At 44.4% G+C, this 22,116-nt stretch overlaps 1 pseudogene; it reads right to left on the bottom strand.

Annotated features, from left to right (window-relative positions):
- Nucleotides 1–20,847: 20,847 nt before the first annotated feature.
- Nucleotides 20,848–22,116, bottom strand: LOC118545351 (large ribosomal subunit protein eL30 pseudogene; annotated as a pseudogene).

Raw genomic sequence — 22,116 nt, 5'->3', positions numbered from 1 at the left:
ATAGGGGCAGCCAGAGCCTCGTTAGAGGGGGGTGTGGAGAGGCTAGCCGCTGCAGGGATGAGCCCTGGGCCTGATTTATCATCTTCAGGGCTGATCTGAGCGAGAGGGGTTAAGTAGCAAGTTAATGAAATCCGCAGATGCCGCTAAATGGGGAGAGTGGGGAGCACCAGGCTAGAGGGGGTGCCAGGAGGGAGGCAGGCAGGCTGGCTGGCCACTGAAGAAGGGGAGTCATCTGGAGGGGAGAGAGCACAGACCTATTCGTGCTCAGGGGGGATCCTGTCATAGTCTCTGAAATCCGGTTTGGGCCAGCCTGAGAGAAAGATGTTAAGACAGCAGGGATTCAGGGAGAACCCAGGTCCCATCCCAGGGGCGTCCGCAGTCAAGCTTCACAGCCCCCTGCCCCAGTCCCAATGGGCTTCAGCACTTACTGGGCGGCCCCTGAGCCCCGGAGACCAGGAGGTGAATCAAAACGGGCCTCTGCCTCTCTTTCCCCCCAGGCTGAGTGGCGAAACAAGTAACTACAGTTCGCTGTGGTAAGTGCTGTTGAGCAACACAAAAGGAGGGAGCAATTAATTCTGACAGGGGAGGGCAGGGAGGTCAGGATGACATTAAAGCAAGGCTTGAAAAATAAGGATTTTACCAGGCAGAAAAAGGAAAAGAGGGATTCTGGGCAGAAGGAACAGCATGAGCCAAGGCCAGGAAGAGCACAAAGGAAGCCAAGGGAAGGGGAGCTGACCTGGCAGAGATGCCTGTTCAGGGAAGGGAAGGGGCAGGCGGAACCCAGCCAAAAGCCCTGTGTGCTCCACCACGGGGGCTCAGCTGCGGATACTGGGTGTTGGGTGAGGCCAGTGCGCCCAGGCATTGTGTCGGGTGGGCCCAGGTGCACGGTTGGTTGGTCCTGCAGTGGTCTGACTGTGCAGGACAGGCCCAGGAGAAGCACAATCCTGGCCAGAAGAGCCCCTTCTGCATGCTGACCTCCTGCTCTACTTCTAACAGTAGGTCTGGACCTCCATTATAGGGTTGATGCAGAATTAAATGAAGTCATCCGTAGAACTTTTGGCACAAGGCCTGGCACACAGTACGTGCTTACTAAATGTAAATTATTATTATTTTGGTAGTTAATATTTCCAGGCTGAGTGAAAAAAAAAACAACAACAAAACCCTGGGCCAGGGTAAGACTGAGGCTCCAAAATGCACGCAGGGGGAAAGCAGATAGGTGGTTACTTAATAGGTAGAAACTTGGGCCCATGGGACAGGAAGTAATCAATCACTCTAATGATGCATTGGGAGAGGGTGCTGCTGCAACATCAGGACTGAGATCCCCAAGAAAAAGAAGATGACACATAGGCTGTAACTAAAGGAACTCTGAGGACCAGACCATCAACACTTCTGACCAGACCCATCAGGGGCAGCTCTTAAAGCAGAGGAAAGCAGTTTGCATCTTTGGGCCAAATAGCCAAGTCATCTTATACCTCATCCAGCCCTCAGAGCTATCTGGGCCAATGAGTACAACCTTCCCTATAGACGTCCTCCCTTTTCTACTCTTGTCCTGAGCAGCAACCCTCCCCGTATAGGAGAACCTTCCCTAAGGGTACAGTAGCAGGGGTATGGTGGCAAGATATCTGCTCCACTCCTTATTATTCTATAGTAACTAGGTATTCATTGAATGTTTGTTGGATGAAGGGATGGATGAACTAGTAAAAATCCTGAAGCTCTTCAGCATAGCGGAGCACAGCCAGAGCTAGAAAAGTCTCCCCTGCCTGCCATACACACACACACACACACACACACACACACACACACACACAAGAATGTGCTCGCACATGCACACACGCACCCACTTTCCTCATTCTATCTCAAGGCAGCTGGCGTGAAGAGAGTGGCTGATAGTGTGGAGATTTAAAGATTAGGCCTTGGAGTCAGACCATCCTGGGAGTCAGACTTTACTTACCACCTCTGTGCTCTTTAACCCCCCCTTAGTCCCAGTTTCCTCTGTAAAATGGGAATAATAACAATGTGAAGAATAATAATAGTGCCCACTTCATATGTTGCATGGATTAATTTAATAATTCATAACAGTTCCTGTGAAGAACTTCGTACAGTGCCTGGCTCACAGAAAGTGTTACACCGATGGAGTAGGATTTAACAGAATTAAAACAGTAGAGAAAATTAAAACAGTAGTAGAGAAAATCTCTTAATTCTCCCTTCACCTCCACTTTGTGCCCCTTCAAACCTTCTCTGTGGGCCCATACTCCCCCTGCTGCTGCTGGTTTTTCAGGCAGGTCCTAAAACTTCATCCTTTCACCAAAACTGAGTTCTGAGATCCACCGAGTCATGAGGTTAGGCAGGCCCAGTAACAATCCATCCTAAGATGGAAGGACTACATGTGAGGTCGAGCATGCGCAGAAATGGAGGGCACAAGCAAGCTGCAGTGCAGTATCCCAGGCTCCCAGGCCATGTACCACCGGTGCGCTTGTGCCTCCCCTCTGCTCACGCCCAGCCTGTATGAGGGATTCCTTACGACAAGGAAATAGGAGGGAAAAGCCCTACCTTAGTTTACGGATGGGTTGACGCAGTGTGGGAACAAGCTGAAATGGACAGTGGCTACGCTGAAAGACAGTGGTGAGGGAAAATCCTCCCAATGGGCAGAGCCCTGGTCACCCACTTTATGTGGAAAGAAAAGAGATTCAAGGATAGAATATTTATGGACTCAGGGGCAGTGGGTAATGATAGTGCCAACCGGAAGGGGCAAGACTGGAAGATCACGGACAAGGAGGTCTGGGGTAGTGGCCCGTGAATGGACATAGGAGAATGGGCACAAAGTGTGAAGATCTTGTATGACTTGTTGGTGCCCACCAGTGAATATCCACCATGGAAGGGGCACTAAACCATCAAGTAAATAAAATGACTCAGCCCATTGACATCAGCCAGCTTTTGTCATTGGTTACCCCAGTGCCAGTACGATGAATGCATGGATGAAGTAACTAGGATGGCAGGGGTGGATGGAAGTTATGTACAGGCCCTATAGCATGGGTTCCCATTTACCAAGGCTGATCTAGTTACTGCCACTGTGGAATGTTCAGCCTAGCAGTAATAGAGGCCAATGCTAAGTCCCCAGGATGGCATCACCCACTGAGGAGATCAGTAAGCCCGTTGGTGGCAAGTTGAATATTTTGGGCCCTTTCCATCTTGGAAGAAGTAGAAATTCACTTTGACAGGAATAGATACATATTCTGGTTATGAGTTTGCCTTTCCTGCCTACAGGGCTTTAGCCAAGAGCACCAAATGAAGGCTTACAGAGTGTCTGATTCATCAGCATACAATCTCATATGCTATCTACCATGTCATACCAAGGGACCTACTTTACAGGAATAGAGGTGCAAGAATGAGCGCATCACATGCTACGGGACCCAGAAGCTAACTGAACAGTGAAATGCCCCTTTGAAGGCACAGCGGAAACACCAGCTAGGAGGTGATACTCTATGAGAATGGGGCACCATCTTTTTGGATACTGGCTCTCAACTGGGGATAGTTTTGCCCCCTTGGGGGCTTTGGGTAATATCTGGAGACATTTTTCATTTTTGCAACTGGAGGAAGGGAGAAGGAGAGGTAGTGCTACAGGCATCTAGTAAATAGGAGCTAGGGGTATGCATCCTACAATGCACAGGACAGCCTCTCCCCCTCCCCCACACACCCAAATAAAGAATTATCCAGCCCCAAATGTCAATAGTGCCAAGATTAGAAACTCTGTTCTAGGACACAGTACACATTTTTTAGGGGGGGCGGGCAGAGGAGGAGAGAGAGAATCTTAAGCATACTCCATGCCCATCACAAAGCCTGACGTGGGGCTCGATCTCACAACCCTGAGATCATGACCTGAGCCAAAGTCAAGACACCTAACTGACTGAGCCACCCAGGTGCCCCCTAGGACACAGTATACATTTTAAATCAAAGATCTTTATATGGAGATATGTCCCCGGTGGGGTCCGGAAACAAAAGCCTCATTTACAATTACTCCCAGTGATCTCTGTGTGAAATACATAATGCTGGGCTTTGCAAATTTAGAAGAGCTGATTCTCAAAGGGAAACACTTCTGTTAGAAGACACAGTAAGAGTCCCATTAAACTATATGATATGCCTGCTGCCTGGGTTCTTCGGGTTTGTCATGCCACGGACAACAGGCAAGAGGAAAAGTCACTATATCTTGGCAGAGGTAATTGGCTCAGATCATTAGGAGGCAGTAGGACTGCTGTTACACAATGGGAACAGCCAGGCGATCCACTTGATACTTGATCTATTGGTACTCCTTTCTCCTAATTTGATGGTCTAAGGACAAGTGCACAGCCCCAGCCTGAGAAGCGAATGGTAACCAGTCTGAGATCCCCCAAGGATGAGAGTCTACATCATGCCACCAGCTAAGCTACCAAGACCAACAGATGTGCTAGCTGAGGGCGAAAGGAACCTAGAACTGTGAGCAGAGGAGGAGTATAATGGATATAAGCTGCGACCCTGAGACCAGATCCAACAGTGGGGTCTTTATTTCATTCTTCAAACCTTCTTCTTCTGAGTTTCCCCTGGGAAAAGAAGCCCACGGAAATCCTGGAGGAGGTGCTCTCAGAACCAGTATAAGAAAGTGAACCCAAGCAGTACCAGGGTCAATTGCAGTGAATGCAGTGATCTGCTGCCTAGTTCCCCCTTCAGGAATGAAGGACTGATTCTGCCAGTTGCTGGGAGTGTTGCTAGCAGCCCTCAGTGGCTAGCCTTGTTGGGGGATGGCTGCAGCTGAAGAAAACTTCTTTGCCCAACGTCCTGCCTCTTTCTAAGGACAGTCGCATCAATGACTGATCAATACTGGGGCATAAAGATCAAGCTCACTTGTCCCAACTCTGGGTAATTTTGAAAGATCATCCCAGCTCCAGGGCTTCCTGTGGGACTGGCTGAGGTCTTGTTGGGACTGCTTCACAATTCAGCTTCTCCCTCTGCCTAATCGTGCTTCCCTCTATTGGTGCTGATCCCAAGAGCAGTCTACTAAACATCTTGCATACTAATCTTTGTCTCAGAATCTGCTTTCTGGGGAACACGACATACAACAGTCAATAAACAAAATAAGACCTCTATCCATGTTGAGCTTACATTCTAGGGGTGGGGGGAAACGGGGAAAAAACCATAAATGAATAAGTAAGTAAATCATTAAGTATGTTGGGAGATGGTAAGTATGATAAGTTCTAAGGAATAAAGAAAAAGTAGAGCGGAGTAAGGAGATCAGTACTGCCTGGGCATAGGAGTTGGCAGACAAGATGCAGTATTAAATCAGATGCCAAAGTGGGCCTCATTGAGAAGATGAGATTTCAGCAAAATTTAAAGGAAGTAAGAGAGTTGAACAAGTGGATATCTGGAGACATTCCAGGCAAAGAGAAGAGCAAGAGCAAAGATCCTAAGGCAGGAGCCAGTGTGTTTCAGGAGCACCCAAAAGGCTGAAGGTAGAGTAGGGTGAGCAAAAGGGGAATACAGTGACAAGAATAGAAATTGGAAAGGCAATGTGGGGACAGAGGGTCAGATTATGTAGGGTGATTTTAAGGGTGATGATTTTTGCTTTGAGTAAAATGAGAACTGTATCTGATTCATCTTCCTCCAGGAAGCCCTCCCTGACTGTCTCTGGCTAGATGTACTCTTCCTTGTGCCTCCTCTGTGCCCTCACAGCCTCCTGGGCTTCTGCATGGTTACGTTTATCACGCTCTGTTGTAATTGCTTCATTGTCTGTCTGTGTTACCCACTTAATCACGAATTCCATGAGGACACACTGAGATTGTGTTGGTAATAGGGGATCATTGTGAGGACATAGAAAGTACTAAGGAAGTGGAGACATAGCCACACCATGAGACTTCACAGAGCCCATAGAAACTCTGAGAATGCTGTTGTTCAGGGTACAGTGTAGTTCTAGAAATGAGGTGTTTTCATTGCTGCCTCTGAGTGAGCATTCATTGATCTCCAATCTTGTCTTTCACCACTGTAGTCACTTAGTACTCTGTCCTCGCTTCTGCAGCACCTAACACTTAAAATTAATGTTAGTTTCCATTTTCCAAGGAAAAGGATCTAATTGGCTTGGCCACATCCCAGTGAGTAACTCCATGGAGCAGAATTTCTTGCTAGGCCACTTCATGGGCTCCTGACCAACAAATAGATTGGCTGCCTTTGGGTCACGTGTCCACCCCGATGCAGTTAGCTGTGGTCAGAGTAGTAAAGTCAGTTGATACCAAGCACGGTCATCATTGCAGAAGGAAGCACCCAGAGCCCCTTCTCCTCACAAGGAGCTGTAGATGTGCCAGTTATTCACTATCCAGTACAAATGACTTTCCAGTACAACTTACAACAGTGACTTTCAAATGGAAAGCCTCAACCAATCAATCATTCTTATATAATGTCCATCCCTCCCAAGGGCTCAGCACAGTGCCCAGCACAGAGTAGACAGCAACAATAATTTCAAAATTTCAAAATGGAAGGCCAGTGCATTCAGACAACACGGCACAAAAGGAGGCGATACAGAGTAGTGGTTTAGCACGTGGATTCGTGCCAAAGACTGCTTGAGCTCAGATCCCAGCTCTGCTCCCCAGCAACCATATGACTTTAAGTCAACTGCTTAACCAATCTGAGACTTAGTTCTTGTATCTGTAGAATGAAGCCACAAATGGCACCGATGACTAGGAACCTCGGGTGCACAAAATGAAACAATATATAGAAAGTGCTTTTCTACAGTCCCTGGCACGTGGTGATGCCTCAGTAATAGTAGCATTGTGGTTTTCCTTTGTGAGACTCATGCTAATGAACGTGGAGCTCTAGGCTAAATACAGATCTGGAAGGCAGTGGTCGTATCCTTCCCTCAGCTGAGTGGGTTAGGGTCCTATCACACAGAGAGCTGCCTTAAGCACACGCTGAGTCTGAGACTCCTATGCCCAGGCCCCATGGTCCGCTGGCTGGACTCACTGTCTTCCCTGTGGCTCCGCCCACCTGGTTCCAAGTAACCTGCAGTTTATGGGTCATCCAGGCAGCTACTGCTGATTTTAGCAAAGAAAGCCACTATGAAGGATATATCCAAACCCTTTCTGGGTCAGCAATAAATATATTAGTTATTGGGAAAGCGGGCTGCTATACCCTCAATGTCTTAAAGTGACAGGTAAGTCCAGCAGAGAATAGCGGAAGAGAAGAGAGATAGAAACAAGAGTGTGCATTGACCACAGTCAAGGATTCAAGGATTCTCTAAGTTACAACTCAGTATATAACCAAGCCAATCTTAATATTTCCAATATGGAGAAGCCTTCTGGTCACCACGTCTCGGCACACAAGGATCAATGGGGAGGTCGAGATGGAGATAGCTTTCTGTGCATTTGTGTGAATGTAGACATGTTTGAGACTAGGGGCTCATTCAGGGCAAGGCAAGGCCAGCGTTACACCCTTCTGAGCCCCACTCCAGGCTGGCATATAGACTGGGACTGAGAGCTGATAGAAGATGAGGTTCTTCTTTGGAACCTACTTAACCAGGAAGGGCTCCCCATGGAAGAGATTATGAGAAGATTTGGGGAAAGGAATGAGAGTAGTTGCCTTGGCTCAGGGTATGTTGAGGAGGCAGAGGGGTGGGAGGTAGGGAGAAGGAATATAGAGAGCAGAGGGAAGATGGAGTCACTGTTTCAAGCTGGACCCTCGGTAGACTGAGCAAAGAGCAGCGAGAATTCCTCTCTCCACAGAGCTCCATGGTGGCCTGCACTGGGGGCCGGAGCCTGAACCGCCTCCCTTTGGGGCTTTCGGGGGCAAGAAGGCTGGGCCTCTTGGTTCCTCCCAGGGCCTCCAATTGCTACAAAACCTGCTCTGCCGCCCCCCCGCCCCCCAAGGAACACCACACAGCAACGCCAGCTCCCCCTTTACTGTGCATAGCACCTGGTAGCCTTGAGGCCCACTTGTCAAGGGAGAAGTTTCCATTAGGAGATCACAATTTTCTCTTTTCCTCACGGATTCAGCTGGGGATTTCCTTTGAGGAAATGGTGGTACCTCAGGGACCACCAGGGGGCACTAGGGCCTCTAGGCACCAGGGGCCAAGGATAGTGAAATCCTTGAAGCATGGAGGCCCAGGTCCCTCCGCCCGAGCCCCCCCCCCCCCCCCCCCCCCCCCCCCCCCCCCCCCCCCCCCCGCCCAGCAGCCCCTCCAGCAGGACCTTGGTGCAGGAGATCAGGGAGACTGTGCTTCCCTAACGAGAAATGAGAGGACTGGGCCAAAGAGCCCTATTTCTGTCCAGCCCTACACTACCTGCCATAAAATTAAATGATCACAATGAGTACATTAATTACCTGACATGAATGCTTTAACATAACAAAATTATTAGCCATTTTAGATTTAGTGTTTGTACAGCACTTTATATTTGCAAGGGCGTCGCAATAACTTCCCCTGTCGAGGGCGCATTTCAGGCCCGAACGACATCCTAAAGGGTTTCTTCTGGCCGGCCAGCTGTCTGGCCTCTGCCACAGCTGGTCGCCTGCCTTTCTTGCCTGCGCTGACTGCTTCTCTGCCCCTCCAGCTGCCACCCGGCAGCCCCTCCTGGCAGCGCCCTCATCCGTTCACCGAATCCCTTTTGTCCGAGAGCCAGGAGACAGTTTCTTCACTTGTGCCAACGTTCCCTACTTGATCCTGCATCAGAATTCAAGGGCCTGAGGGCAAGAGCCCTGGGCAGGGCCGGCCTTGGTGTCCAGCAAGTCCCTCTCCCGTGCTGGCAAGTGTGGACACACGATGGGTTCTGCACATAGTAGGAACTCTGAATTTGGGGCCTGGTGTTGTTCAAACTCCACAGGAACTGATGGTTTGTCCTGTCATATCACCGCAGAGCCAGCCCTAGACTCTTGGGGGGCATGGCGTTGAGGGGACTCGCCACGATGCAGATTCAGTTCCAGACTGGATGGGATATTACAGGAAACTTCACTAGTGAAACTTGTTGCAGTTGGCTTGGGTGTGAAATCTGCTTCCCCGGGCAGAGAGATCAAAAGCCCAGTTGATGGATGTCTGTGTACCCAGCTCTCCTTGCTCGCTTTCATCTTCCTTCCAGAAAGAGGAGTAAACATTCAGCTAGTGAGCACTGCAGGTGTTCCCTTGAGGAGTGGGAAGGAATATCACTGAGAGCAGACAAGACCACCAATGAAGGTGTCCACAGGGTATGAAGGATCTCAAGAAGGAGAAAGACGAAGGGCATTCACAGCAGCAGTTCCAGAATTTCTATGTAGGAAGGCCTTTGGGGCAGCCGCAATTTGACTGAAAGGCAGCTGGGGGACTTTACTTGAAGCTGAATTTGTGTAGCTTATATAATGCAGATCAATAATATTTCCTAATGCTTTAAGTCAGACTTTACAAAAGTGGAGAAAACATCAATTCTCTATATAAGGTTTATCTTGGTGCATAGTATAGTGGTTAAGGGCAGACCTCTGGATCTGTATTACTTGGGTTCAAACTTTGGCTTCACCATTAACCATCGAGGTGACCTCAGGCGAGGGCTTTAGCTTCTCCGTGATCTAATTTCCTCATCTATAAAATGTGGATAACTATAGTGTCGACCTCACAAACTTGTGAGGATTAAATGAGTTAATCTATATAAAGTATTGAGCATATAATAAGTCTTCTTTAAGGGTTAGCTACTGTTACTTATTGGGAAGAGACTTGAGAAGGCCTAGGGGTGGTTGTGGTCCCCAAACTGGGTGTTTGGAAGTCAATTTCTAAGTCATTCAAAGTGAAGGGGAGTTGAGGAGAGGGATTTAGGCAGGAATGGTGTGTATGGTGGGGTGCTGAGGAGACTCCTGGTGAAGTCCAGACAATTCCATCTCCACAGGGGTCATGGAAGGGAAAGGGCTGGGTTCCAGGTCATTAAAGACCCACAGTCTTTCAGTGTGCTTTAAGGAATGGGGGCTGCCTAGCACCCCCTTTGACAAAACTAGATGTTACAACTAAGAGTAGTGGGGGGAATGACTATTCTCTTGCCTTTCTGAGCACAGTCTAGGAAACCTGTGGTAGGGGGTACAGAATGGGAGGGAGGAGCATATGGGCCCAGCCAGGGGAGCGGGAAGGGTAGGTTTCAGGCACTGTCCCGGGGGCAGGACATCTGTGCGGTGGGCAGATAGCCCTGCACCCCTGCTCTGCCCCTGCCTGACTATCCAGGCTTTGGAGGAAGAATGGCTCTCATGGCTAATCACAATGACTGGCTAATTAGCTGGCCTCCTCCCACCCTCCTTGCACCTCTAGGATCTGGGTCTCCCAGAAACTCAAGGGGGATGAGGGAGCAGTGACCACTCCAGGGAAGGGGGGACATCCTGGTTCTTGGCCCTGACCCAAAGTGGTAATGGGGTGGAGATGAGCTCAGTAGATGAGGAAACCTGGCCTCTGGCAGGGTCCTGGAAAGCCCCAGGCCATGGAGTTGGGAGGCTTGTGCACCTCATCCCACATCTCCCTCTAAGGTGAAACGAGGGGTTCTGACAAGCTTCCCCTAAAAGCCTCTTCCAGCAGCAAGCCTGTATGAGATTCTGTCTCTTCTTGTGGTCGCAAAAAGGAAAATGAGGGAGCAGACCTGAGTTCTACAGTCTTGCTATGACTCTTCTAAGTTCTAGAACCTTAAAACTGAGATGAACAGGCCAAACCCTGGTCCTCCCCCACACTCCAGGCACAGAGTAGGCTCACCCACCATGCAAGTGAACAAAAAGGCCCAGATGTCCATGTGCACCCTACTTGGTAGGTCACTTGGTCACCTGTCATGAAGGGACACGATGTATCCTAAAGGGAAGCGGGGAATTCAACAATATGGAAGATTGACAGAGATTCTTTTATAGATATATGTATATAAAATGGAATATTTTAGATTCATATATATATATTGGAATTTTTTTATTCAAGTATAGTTGACATACAACATTACATTAGTTTCAGGTGTACAACATAGGAATTGGACAAGTTTATACATTATGCTGTGTCCACCACAGGTGAAGCTACCACCTTACACCACCCAATGCTATTACGATACCATTGACTATATTCCCTATGCTGTACTTTTAATTCCTGTGACTTAGTCACTCCATATTTGGGAGCCTCTATCTCCCCCTTGCCTTCACCTATTTTGCCCATCCCCCCCAGCCTCCTCCCCTCTAGTAACCCTCAGTTTGTTCTCTGTATTTATGGGTCTGTTTCTGCTTTTGTTTGTTGTTTTGTTTTGTTTTCATTTAAATTCAATTAATTAACAGATAGTGTATTATTAGTTTCAGAGGTAGAGTTCAGTGATTCATCAGTCTTATATAACACCCAGTGCTCATTACATCACCCTGTTACCCCATCCCCCCAACTCCCTCCTCTCCAGCAACCCTCAATTTGTTTCCTATGATTAAGAGTCTCTTATGATTTGTCTCCATCTCTGATTTCGTCTTCTTTTATTTTTCCCTCTCTTCCCCTATGATTCTCTGTTTTGTTTCTTAAATTCCACATATGAGTGAGATCGTATGAAAATATGACCTCACTGTGCTCAGAAAGGCACGAGAATAGTCTAGTTCCATCCACGTCGTTGCAAATGGCAAGATTTCAATTTTTTTATGGCTGAGTAGTATTCCATTGTATATATACCACATCCTCTTTATCCATTCATCTGTTGATGGACATCTGGGCTCTTTCCATAGTTTGGCTATTGTGGACATTGCTGCTATAAACACTGGGGTTGACAGAGGTTCTTAAGACGTGTTGCAGTTAACGTGTACCCAGTTAAAGATTTACTGATTATATTAACTAGTTTTAGCTAAACGTCTTCATAGAAAGGACAGAGGTTTAAAAGATTCCTACAAAGAAAACATGACTTTTAAATAATACCAAAAAATGCAAGCACAATCAATCGCTTCTACTCCTAATGGGAGTTCTTAGACAGATTATCAGATAAAAACAATCATAAGCTAATCAGATCTGACAAGAAGTCAGCAAAAACTTTTTGAAATTATTAAGAAGAGTATTTTAAATAAGGATTTACATACATTATAATGAATTCTGCCCTAAGTATATATTGTACCTTGAGATATTAGCGGATGGTAGTAAATTAGAAATAAATATACCTATTTTGGGAGAGGGTGGGCTTTTTTACCGATAAGTATGCACAGTCGAGAAGTTTGGAGACCACTATTTCAGCGTATCTGTGGCTCAGGTTTTGTCAGAAATAATTATTGTTTTCCAGAAAAGTGATAAGATAAATCACTTCTCTTCATTTATAATATGTTATTTGATGTCTGGACTGTCATTTTCTATCTGTGAAACCTTGTACAAGTGTCTTAAAACTCTCTGAACCTTGCTTGGCTTATCTGTAAATCATTATAAGGTTGTTATAGGATTATAGAAAAATATTTAAATGTCTGCCACACTGTGGGCCCCTGATAATGGTTGATATCATTACAAAGAAAGGCATTGCTAAGTCAAATTAAGAGGTTTAATAAATTAATAGGACAAACAATAATTTGGTGCAACATATTTTAAAGTACTTGAAGGTTTGAATTCACTTTGGGCTAAGGGCTGAGGATCCAGAGAGGAATTTGGTGGAGGCTCTGTGGTCTAGAATTTGGAGCTGGCTTGTCCAAATTACTACAGCAGCCTCCCAATTAGTGTCCCTACCTTCATTGTCCCCCGCGGTTCCCTGGCTCCAGCGACCACCTCCCCGTGACCGGCGGACCAGTCCACATCACTTCCATCATTCATTTCCATGCGTAAAAACCTTCGATAACTCTTGTACTACACAATTCTCTGTTATATACTGTCTTGAACTGTTCAACAATCTTTCTTCAATTCAAACTTCTCTTCCCAGATAAAGTTGTTGTAGTTAGGACTTAGAACTTACAAATAAGATTGCCCCTGAGAGAATTTAACTTAATGGGCAGGTGATGAAAGGAACCCAAGGTCTCCTAGGCCCTTGGGAATGGTTACTTGATTACTAATCCCGTGATATGAACACATCTAAGGAAAAAAAGCTTCAGTGTGGTCTGCAATACAACTCAATGTAGAGGAAAGCCACAGAGATAAACGTTAGCTGGATGCATCCAGGACTGATCATGGAACAAAGAAATATACTGGAAACAGGAGAACCTGAACGTTTCAAGGTTTCAGGGCTATTTATTTCCTCTGGCCAGGAGAAGTCCTCTTGCCTTGTATGTCTCTAGTAAAGATACTCAGCATTCTTGTCGTCTTGGGTCGCCTGGATGAAATAGTCCCCCTTTTTAATTACTAGGTCTGGCAATCTCATCAGGGTACTGGTTTACTAATTCTGCTTCTCAGGTATTTACAGATTGAGATAGGGCATCTCTGATAGGGTCTCAAGCATTCCGGTCAATTGAAAAGTATATCTCTATTCTTTTTTTTTTTGACAGAGAAAGAGAGAGGACAAGTAGGCAGAGCAGGGAGCACAGGGAGAGGGAGAAGCAGGCCTCCCGCGGAGCAGGGAGCCCAATGCGGGGCTCGATCCCGGGACCCTGGGATCATGACCTGAGCCGAAGGCAGACGCTTAACCGACTGAGCCACCCAGGTGTCCCTCGTATGACTCTATTCTTTATCTGAGTCTGACAATCTTAGTTTATGTGAATCTGATAATTAAGTAAAGATCTTAGTGAAAAAGATGAAATTTATGAGGCAGGAGAAAATACAGCAGAATATTTTTTTATTTATTATTATTATTTTTAACGATCTTATTTATTTATTTGACAGAGAGAGAGAGCAGAAGCAGGGGGAGTGGCAGGCAGAGGGAGAGGGAGAAGCAGGCTCTCCACAGAGCAGGGAGCCCAACACGGGGCTCTACCCCAGGACCTCTCAAACTTTTTCCATATTAGCAATAAGGCTCTTTTGTTTTCTTTTCATTCATGTGTTCACCGGAGTAGCACTTTTAATCTCATTCAAGAACTTTTCTTTTGCATTAGCAACTTGGCTAGCTATTTGGCTTAAGGGGCCTAGCTTTTGACCTATTTCAGCTTTTGACATGCCTTCCTCACCACGCTTAATCATTTCTAGCTTTCGATTTAGAGTGAGAGATGTGTAGTTCTTCCTTTTATTCATACACTTAGAGGCCACTGTAGGGTTATTAACAGGCCGAATTTCAATATTTTTGTGTGTCAGGGACTAGAAAGGCCCGAGGAGAGGGAGAGAGACCAGGTGAACTGCCAGTTGGTAGAGCAGTTAGAACACATAAAACATTTATGGATTAAGTTTGCCATCTTATATGGGCACAGTTCACGGTGCCCCATAATACAATACATGTTCGTGGCACCCCAAATACAATAGTAACCTCAAAGATCACTGACCACAGATCACCATAACAAATATAATAATAATGAAAAAGTTGGAAGTATTGCAAGAATTACCAAAATGAGGGGCATCTGGGTGGCACAGTCGGTTAAGCGTCTGACTCTTGGTTTCAGATCAGGTTATGATCTCATGGTTGTGGGATTGGGCCCGCATTGGGCTCCATGCTCAGCACGAAGTCTGCTGGAGATTCTCTCTCCCTCTCCCTCTGTCCCTCCTGCTCATGCTCTCTGTCTCTCAAATAAAATAAAATAAACCTTAAAAAAAAAAAGAATTACCAAAATGTGACACAGAGACGCAAAATGAGCAAATGCTGTTGGAAAAATGGCGCCAATAGACTTGCTCAATGCAGGGTTGCCACAATTTATTAAAAAACTATGAAATGTAATAAAGCGAAGTACAATAAAATGAGGTATGCCTTACCTGAAAAGCAACTTGACTAAGAATAAAATTCATGGGTTGCATTTGCTTCCCCTCACACCCTTGAAGTCATGCTCCATTGTTTTTCTGATGTCGAATGTTGCTTTACTTTTACCCCAGCATTTTCATTCATCTCTTGGTTGGCTTGATTTCATCTTAAGTTGTTGTTTTTTCAGGAAGGATTGTATGTTATTTACTCCCCAAGTTCTTGCTTGTTTGAGAATGTGTGTTGTTGGCTTGTTGACTTAAATGACAACCTGATCAGGTATTATATTCTTGGGCTCACTTTATTGCCCTAGAAACTTTGCAGCCACTGAATGCCGCTGTGGAGAAGTCTGAGACCAGCCTGATTCTTCCTTTTTATAAGTGATCTGCTTTTTCAACCTGTATGACTGAAGAATTCCTTCTTCATCGTGAAAGCTGGGGAACTTAATCAGGATATATCTTGGTTTCAATTGTTCATTGTTGGTTTTCTTGCGACACAGTATGTCCTTTCCCTGGGTAGATTCAGTGCTCCACAGCTCTTCACATCAGGAAAAATTTCTTCTGTTATATATTAAAACACCTTTTCTTTTAATTTTTTTAATTTTTTTAATAGTTCTTTTTTTTTAAGATTTTTTATTTATTTATTTGAGAGAGAGAATGAGATAGAGAGAGCATGAGAAGGGGGAGGGTCAGAGGGAGAAGCAGACTCCCTGCTGAGCAGGGAGCCCGATGCGGGACTCGATCCAGGGACTCCAGGATCATGACCTGAGCCGAAGGCAGTCGCTGAACCAGCTGAGCCACCCAGGCACCCAAAACACCTTTTCTTTTTTTTTATTTTTTAAAGATTTTATTTATTTATGAGAGAGCGCACATGAGACGGGGGAGGGTCAGAGGGAGAAGCAGACTCCCTGCCGAGCAGGGAGCCCGATGCGGGACTCGATCCAGGGACTCCAGGATCATGACCTGAGCCGAAGGCAGTCGCTTAACCAACTGAGCCACCCAGGCGCCCAACACCTTTTCTTTTAAATTTGTCATGTTCTTGCACCTGGTTTTATGTCCTCAAAGCATGTGTCACTATTTGAAAGTATCTTATTTGTTTATTAGTTTAATGCTTTTCTAACCCTTGGAATGTAAACTCCATGAAAAAAGGAATTTTATCTCTCTATTGTAATTTCTGTATCCCCAGTATAATGAACAGTGCCAAAGAAGATCATTGCTGTTTCAATAAATCTTTATTTCCAATTTTATAAATTATGCAGTGAACATTCTCAGCATACATCTTTTTGAACCATTTAAATGATATCTTTAGAGTAAATTTCTGGAAGTGGAATTACTGTATCAAGAGGTACACATATTTCATATTATGCTCCCCATTGCCAAACTGTTTCCAGAAAGATTGTTCAAATTTATGCTCCACCTAAAGTGCAGGTGAGTGCCCATTACCTACACTGAATGTAGTCAATCTTTCTAATCTTTGCCAACCTATAGGTAAAATGTAATAGCTTATTGTTTTATTCGTATTTTCTTTAGGCTCTTAGGCACTTGGTAGATCTTAGATTGTGAATTTTCTATTTATGCAGCTTGACCTTTTGCTAGTGGGTTGTTAATATTTTCTTGTTGATTTATAAGAGCTAGTTAGATATTTGTTATTAACTCTTTTTAATTAAGTATTATAAATATTTTCACTATTTGCTATTTGTCTTCCAGTCTTATGTATGGCCTTTCTCCCTATGCAGAATGCTTACGTTGGTATGTGGTTACCAGATTCTCTTTATGGCTTCTAATTTTGGGACATGTTTTGAAAGGCTTTCTTCAACTCCAAGGTTATACAAATATTTCCCCTTGTTTTCTTTGAGTATTTTTATGGTTTCATTCCCCGCACATACTTTGGGTCTAAGGAGTGAGGTAGGGATAAAGTCGTATTTTTTTTCTTTTTTTTTTTTTTCTTTTTTTTTTTTAAAGATTTTATTTATTTGACAGAGAGAGACACAGCGAGAGCAGGAACACAAGCAAGGGGAGTGGGAGAGGGAGAAGCAGGCTTCCCGCTGAGCAGGGAGCCCGATGTGGGACTCGATCCCGGGACCCCGGGATCATGACCTGAGCCGAAGGCAGACGCTTAACGACTGAGCCACCCAGGCGCCCAGTCGTATTTTTTTCTAAATGGCTGGCCAGTTATTCCAAAATCGTTTACTGAGTTATTCCACATATATCCACTGATTAGCATTTATTGACTATCACGTGCCAGACACTAAGTCCTTTACATTCATAATCTAGTTTAATCCATGCAACAAGTGATGACAAATCAGATTTGCATTTTTAAAAAACAAAATAAAACTTTGTTTCCAAAGCAGAAAATAGACTGGAGGGGGAAAAAAGAATTTCAATGTGACCAGTTATTTAAGTGATCCAGGCAAGAGGCTCCTTTGCAGCTGTATGTTCTAGCACTTACAGGACATGGCACATGGTAGATATTGAGTAAACACCTACTGAATGAAAATGATAATGACTTGGACCAGAGAGGTGGCAGTAGAGATGGAAAAAGTGGACAAATTTTGAGAAATAGTTTGGAGATAGAATTAACAGATCTTATTTAAATATGGGGAGGTTATTTAAATATGGGGAGATGTGAGAGGGAGATGTCAAAGGTGACTCAGGTTTCTAGAAGGGATAGCTTTAATGGTAAAGTGATGAGTTTACTTTTGAACACACTGTGTTGGAGATCCCTTGGAGATATTCATTTGAAGATGTCAGGTAAGCAGGTATATCAATCTGGAGCTCAAACAACAATTCTGAATTCGAGTGTGAATTTGAGGAGCATATGCATACTGACAGTAATTAAACCCATAGGAAGAGCTGTGATTACTTAAGGAAAAGGAATTGAATGAAAAGAGAAAAGTTCCTAGGATAGATCCCTGAAACACTCTGACACTTAAACGTTTAGTAATAGAGGAGGGAGAAGGCAGTAAAAATGTCTCTGAAAGCCTGCCGGACAAGTAAGAGAAACCAGGAGAGTGTGGTGTCTTAGAAGACAAGGAATGAGTGCATTCAAGGAGAGAGTTCAGGGTAATTCTAAGAGCGAGTGAAATGATGGACCATGAACGCTAAGCCAGATAAATAGAGAAGTAAAGACAGGAAGGAGGTAATAGAAAGGAAGCGAAATGCTCCATAATCTTTTCAAACAAAGGGAAGGGCATTTGCAGTCAGGCTGGTGTAATAAGTGAGCTGGAAGTATAGGTAATTGTGGTAAGAAAGTGGACCATTAGAATTAGTGATTTTAGGGGAGAGGGGAAAAGAATTAGTGATTTTAGAAGTAAAGAAAGTAGAGGAGTTTTAGGTGATGATGACAAGGTCCAGGGAGTGACGGGGGGGAGGGGGGGATAGGTGGCCAAGTAGCATTGGAGGAGGACATCGGAGATTAGGTGGGTCTTTCTGAACTCACTTAGGATGATGGCAGGACTTGCAGGACAAGAGAACACAGTAACCAAGTGCCAGTATCTTCTGTGAACGATGAGTACACAGAAGGCAGGTGGATTAAAAAAAAAAAGAAGGCAGGTGGCTTACAATGACCAATCAGGGAGAGGGTGGCAGGGGTTTTTACAAAAGGGTGGGGAAGCAGTGGACTCTGACTAGCACCGGGGAGTATTCTGGTCTCCTGACACTAAAGAGGTGTGAAAAATATGAGCAGACCTCACTGGAGGGAGCAGCCCGGGAAGTGGCCTAGAGAAGGCTAGGTTTTAATAAGCACCGAAGTGGAAGGAGCATTCAGGGAAATGATTGAGTGTGTAGAGGGATTGGAATTCCAGAGGGCAAATGGAGGGTTTGTGTAGGGAGAGAGGAGAGGGATTACACTAGGCTTAAGGAAGTGTAGAGCATTTTAGGAATGACAGTTCCACAGAGGACAAATTTGGGAAGAGAGCAGGTAATTCTATTTGGGGCTTTGACCTATGAAAACCAGAATGAAGCTTGGCAGATTTAGTCACAGCTGACTCCTGGAGAACAGTGGACACAAAGGCTTAACAAAAATCAGCTGTGGTCTGGAAGGTCCTACAAGTATTTGTTTTCATGCAGAAGTGTGATTAGTCACAGTAGATGCAGCAGAGGACAGTAGTGGGAGCTAAGAAGCTTGAAGTTCAAAATTATTTGAGGGGGGGAATGAACAGTGGTCCTAAGATTAAATCTTAGGTGTAGCATCAACTGGTGTTCTCTTTAATCAGAGGTTGGAGGTCTTGGTACTTATAGCTCAGGGTGGGGGGTGGGGAAACAGAGACTTAGTAGTGGCCTGGGAACCTAGCCTAGAGCTACAGATGCAGACATAGTTTAGAACTTCCACCGGAGAACAATTTTGATTTTCACTCTCCCAGCATAGAAATGATGCCGAAACTATTATCTCAAAGTATTTGCATCCATTATTACAGGCTCAAATTTTAAATGATTTGGGCCATTTCCCCTAAGTTTCCTTCTTATGTTACCAAAGTATGTATTTGCTTAATTCATAATTTACAGAATTGTTGGTAAGTTAAATTTTCCAACACAAGAGAGATCATGGTTTTGGGTTGGTATAACTATAGGATTCAGAAGTCTTAACAAAACTTAAAGTTGTCACATTTCAGGAGGGAAAGTATAAATCTTAGTTTTTAATTTGTTCTTTTCTTGCCAATGCCTTTATAGAATCAATAGAAAATACATTAGCAGAACTAGGCCAGTGTCGTACACAGTGCGCCTCCCTCACCACCTTCAGCTCCTTGAGACTTCTTGCTGCACTAAACTTCTGGAGATGCTTTTTGTTTCTAGCACTCACTTGGATATGGGTAGAATATGGATATATTCTGTTTTTTCACCGTGGAAGCTCTTTGTTTTTTACCCACATATAATCACTTCTTAGATACATATTTTTCCACATTTTAACAGCTCAGAAAATTGAGATGCTTCTTATAATCCAAACTGTTTTTGATTTGATGAAACAGAGTACTTTGTATCCCTCCCCTCCCACAGCCCAATGTAACGCCTGACACACAGGAAGCACTGAACAAATGTTTGTTTATTGATTGACTAATATGTAAATTAAGAAGAGGCCATAGAGGTAGAATTATTTCTTATATACCAATTTTAACTTGACCTCCAACATTTATTCAAACTCTTAAGTTTCATGAGTCTTTATTCAATAAAATGTTAGGTTGTTACAAAAATAGAGGAAAGGAATAAAGAAAGTGTAATAATTTATCTGCCTTTATAATGATTTAAAAACGGAGGGGTGCCTCGGTGGCTCAGTCATTAAGCATCTGCCTTCGGCTCAGGTCATGATCCCAGAGTCCTGGGATCAAGCCCCACATCAGGCTCCCTGCTCCGCAAGAAGCCTGCTTCTCCCTCTCCCACTCCCCCTGCTTGTGTTCCCTCTCTCGCTGTGTCTCTCTCTGTCAAATAAATAAATAAAATCTTTAAAAAAGATAAAAAATAAAAACAGATTTAATATTTACAAGGCATTCCTTAACAATACCTACCTTACTTTTGTGTAGAATTTGTCACCAAAACAACAACAACAACCAACCATGCAATATATATAGAAAAAAAATGACTATTAGAATAACAGAGGGGTGCCTAGCTGGCTCAGTCCATAGAGCATGCAACTCTTGATCTTGGGGTCATAAATTCCAGCCACACATTGGGCCTAGAGATTACTTAAATAAATTAAAAAGTGGAAAATAGAGAAAGTATATGATTTACCTAAGTTCCACAACTAGTCAGTCTTGGTTTCTTGGTTTATGGTACTTGTTCTTTACACTGGGCTGGGTTGTCCCATGGAAAGATAGACGTACCAAAAGCATTCTTAAATGCAGCGCATTTGTGCAAAGTGCTTTTTTTTTTTTTTTAAAGATTTTATTTATTTATTTGACAGAGAGAGACAACACAAGCAGGGGGAGTGGGAGAGGGAGAAGCTGGCTTCCCGCCGAGCAGGGAGCCCGATGTGGGGCTTGATCCCAGGACGCTAGGATCATGACCTCAGCTGAAGGCAGACGCTTAACGACTGAACCACCCAGGTGCCCCTGCAAAGTGCTTCTTAAAACTGATTGCCTTCAAGTGAAATTCTCACTGCTTGTGTGCTGTTGTTGCATTCATCTCTTTCTAGTTTTTAGAAGAAGGGGAAAAGGGGAAAGGGAAAAGGGGCAGCATAGCTGAAGTATAATTGCTTAGTAGGCACTGTTCAATGAGGGAGGCAGTGAAAAGTGAAACTCCTATTATTACATAGTAAAGAGCACCTTATTTAGCTCTTGGGAAAGATTGAAGGATATTTACTGCTAAAATGCAATTTTCACTCACTCTGAAGGAATCATCACAAGTGTCAACTCGTTTTCCAACTTAGAACCTTTAAGTTATCCTCATGAAATGTTTGTATTCCTTTGTCTTACCTTCGCTGCCCATGCCTCTGTGGTGTCCCTCCACTGCTTCGCTTCGATTTGACTTTCGGAGTAATTTTCGGTCCTACATATTTATATCCAGGCTCTCCTTAGGTTATCCCTTTCTTGCTTTGGCTTTCATTGCAATATCTTCCCTGACATTCATTTTAGCCAAGATTAACTTCCTTTTGCCCCTGAATATTTGATTTTTCTCTACCTTCGAGCTGGTTTTGAAGTCAGGTGTGTCCCAGGGTAGAAGTGTCTTATTTTCCATTTCACTAAAGTTACTTCCTAGAATTACTTCTCTCTTGGGAAAAGAAGGGTGGCTTTCAACGAAGCTCATGATTCCAGAAAATTAGTGAGCACTAATTTTGCAAGTTATAGTGAAGGATCTTGGTAGTAGCGGTTACCCTCCCTTATGGGGAAGTCATCATATCGATGCTTTATTTCTCCCTTCCCACTCAAGATGCTTACAAGTTATCAGAGAAGGGACTTCTCGTGACTTCCAGATATTTCCCCCTTTGACTTCTTTTTTCAATTACTTGTTTATATTTAGTTAGTTTTGCTTTCTAGCTATGTTTTACTTTTTTTTTTTTTTAAACAAGCTCTGGCCAGTTTCATTAAAGAAGAATTTTGCGTGTTTTGCTTTTCACCAGTCTGTCCTGGCATGCTTCTAATGATATCAGGATCACCTGGATCAATGATAGCCAATGAGCATACTCCACAGTATTTTCCACATTCTAAACCCAATTCAATAGTATTGCCACTGTACTGATGGCCAGTTTTGGCCAACATGGCATAATAATCTATTTCTGATTTCCTCAAGGCTGGACAGTTGTTGACAAGGATGATCTGTTTCACTTTGCCATGTCTGATCATTTTCAGAGTCTGCTTGTACCCCAGCACATACATTCCACTTTTCCTGATGACTTGGAGTCCAGAGTAGATAGACTCCAGTGGCTTTTTCATCTCCTTTGCAGCCACCAT

Source organism: Halichoerus grypus, chromosome 5 (assembly GCF_964656455.1).
Source record: "Halichoerus grypus chromosome 5, mHalGry1.hap1.1, whole genome shotgun sequence".
In the NCBI taxonomy this organism is placed as follows: Eukaryota; Metazoa; Chordata; class Mammalia; order Carnivora; family Phocidae; genus Halichoerus; species Halichoerus grypus.
This window is presented reverse-complemented; position numbering and strand designations above follow the sequence as displayed.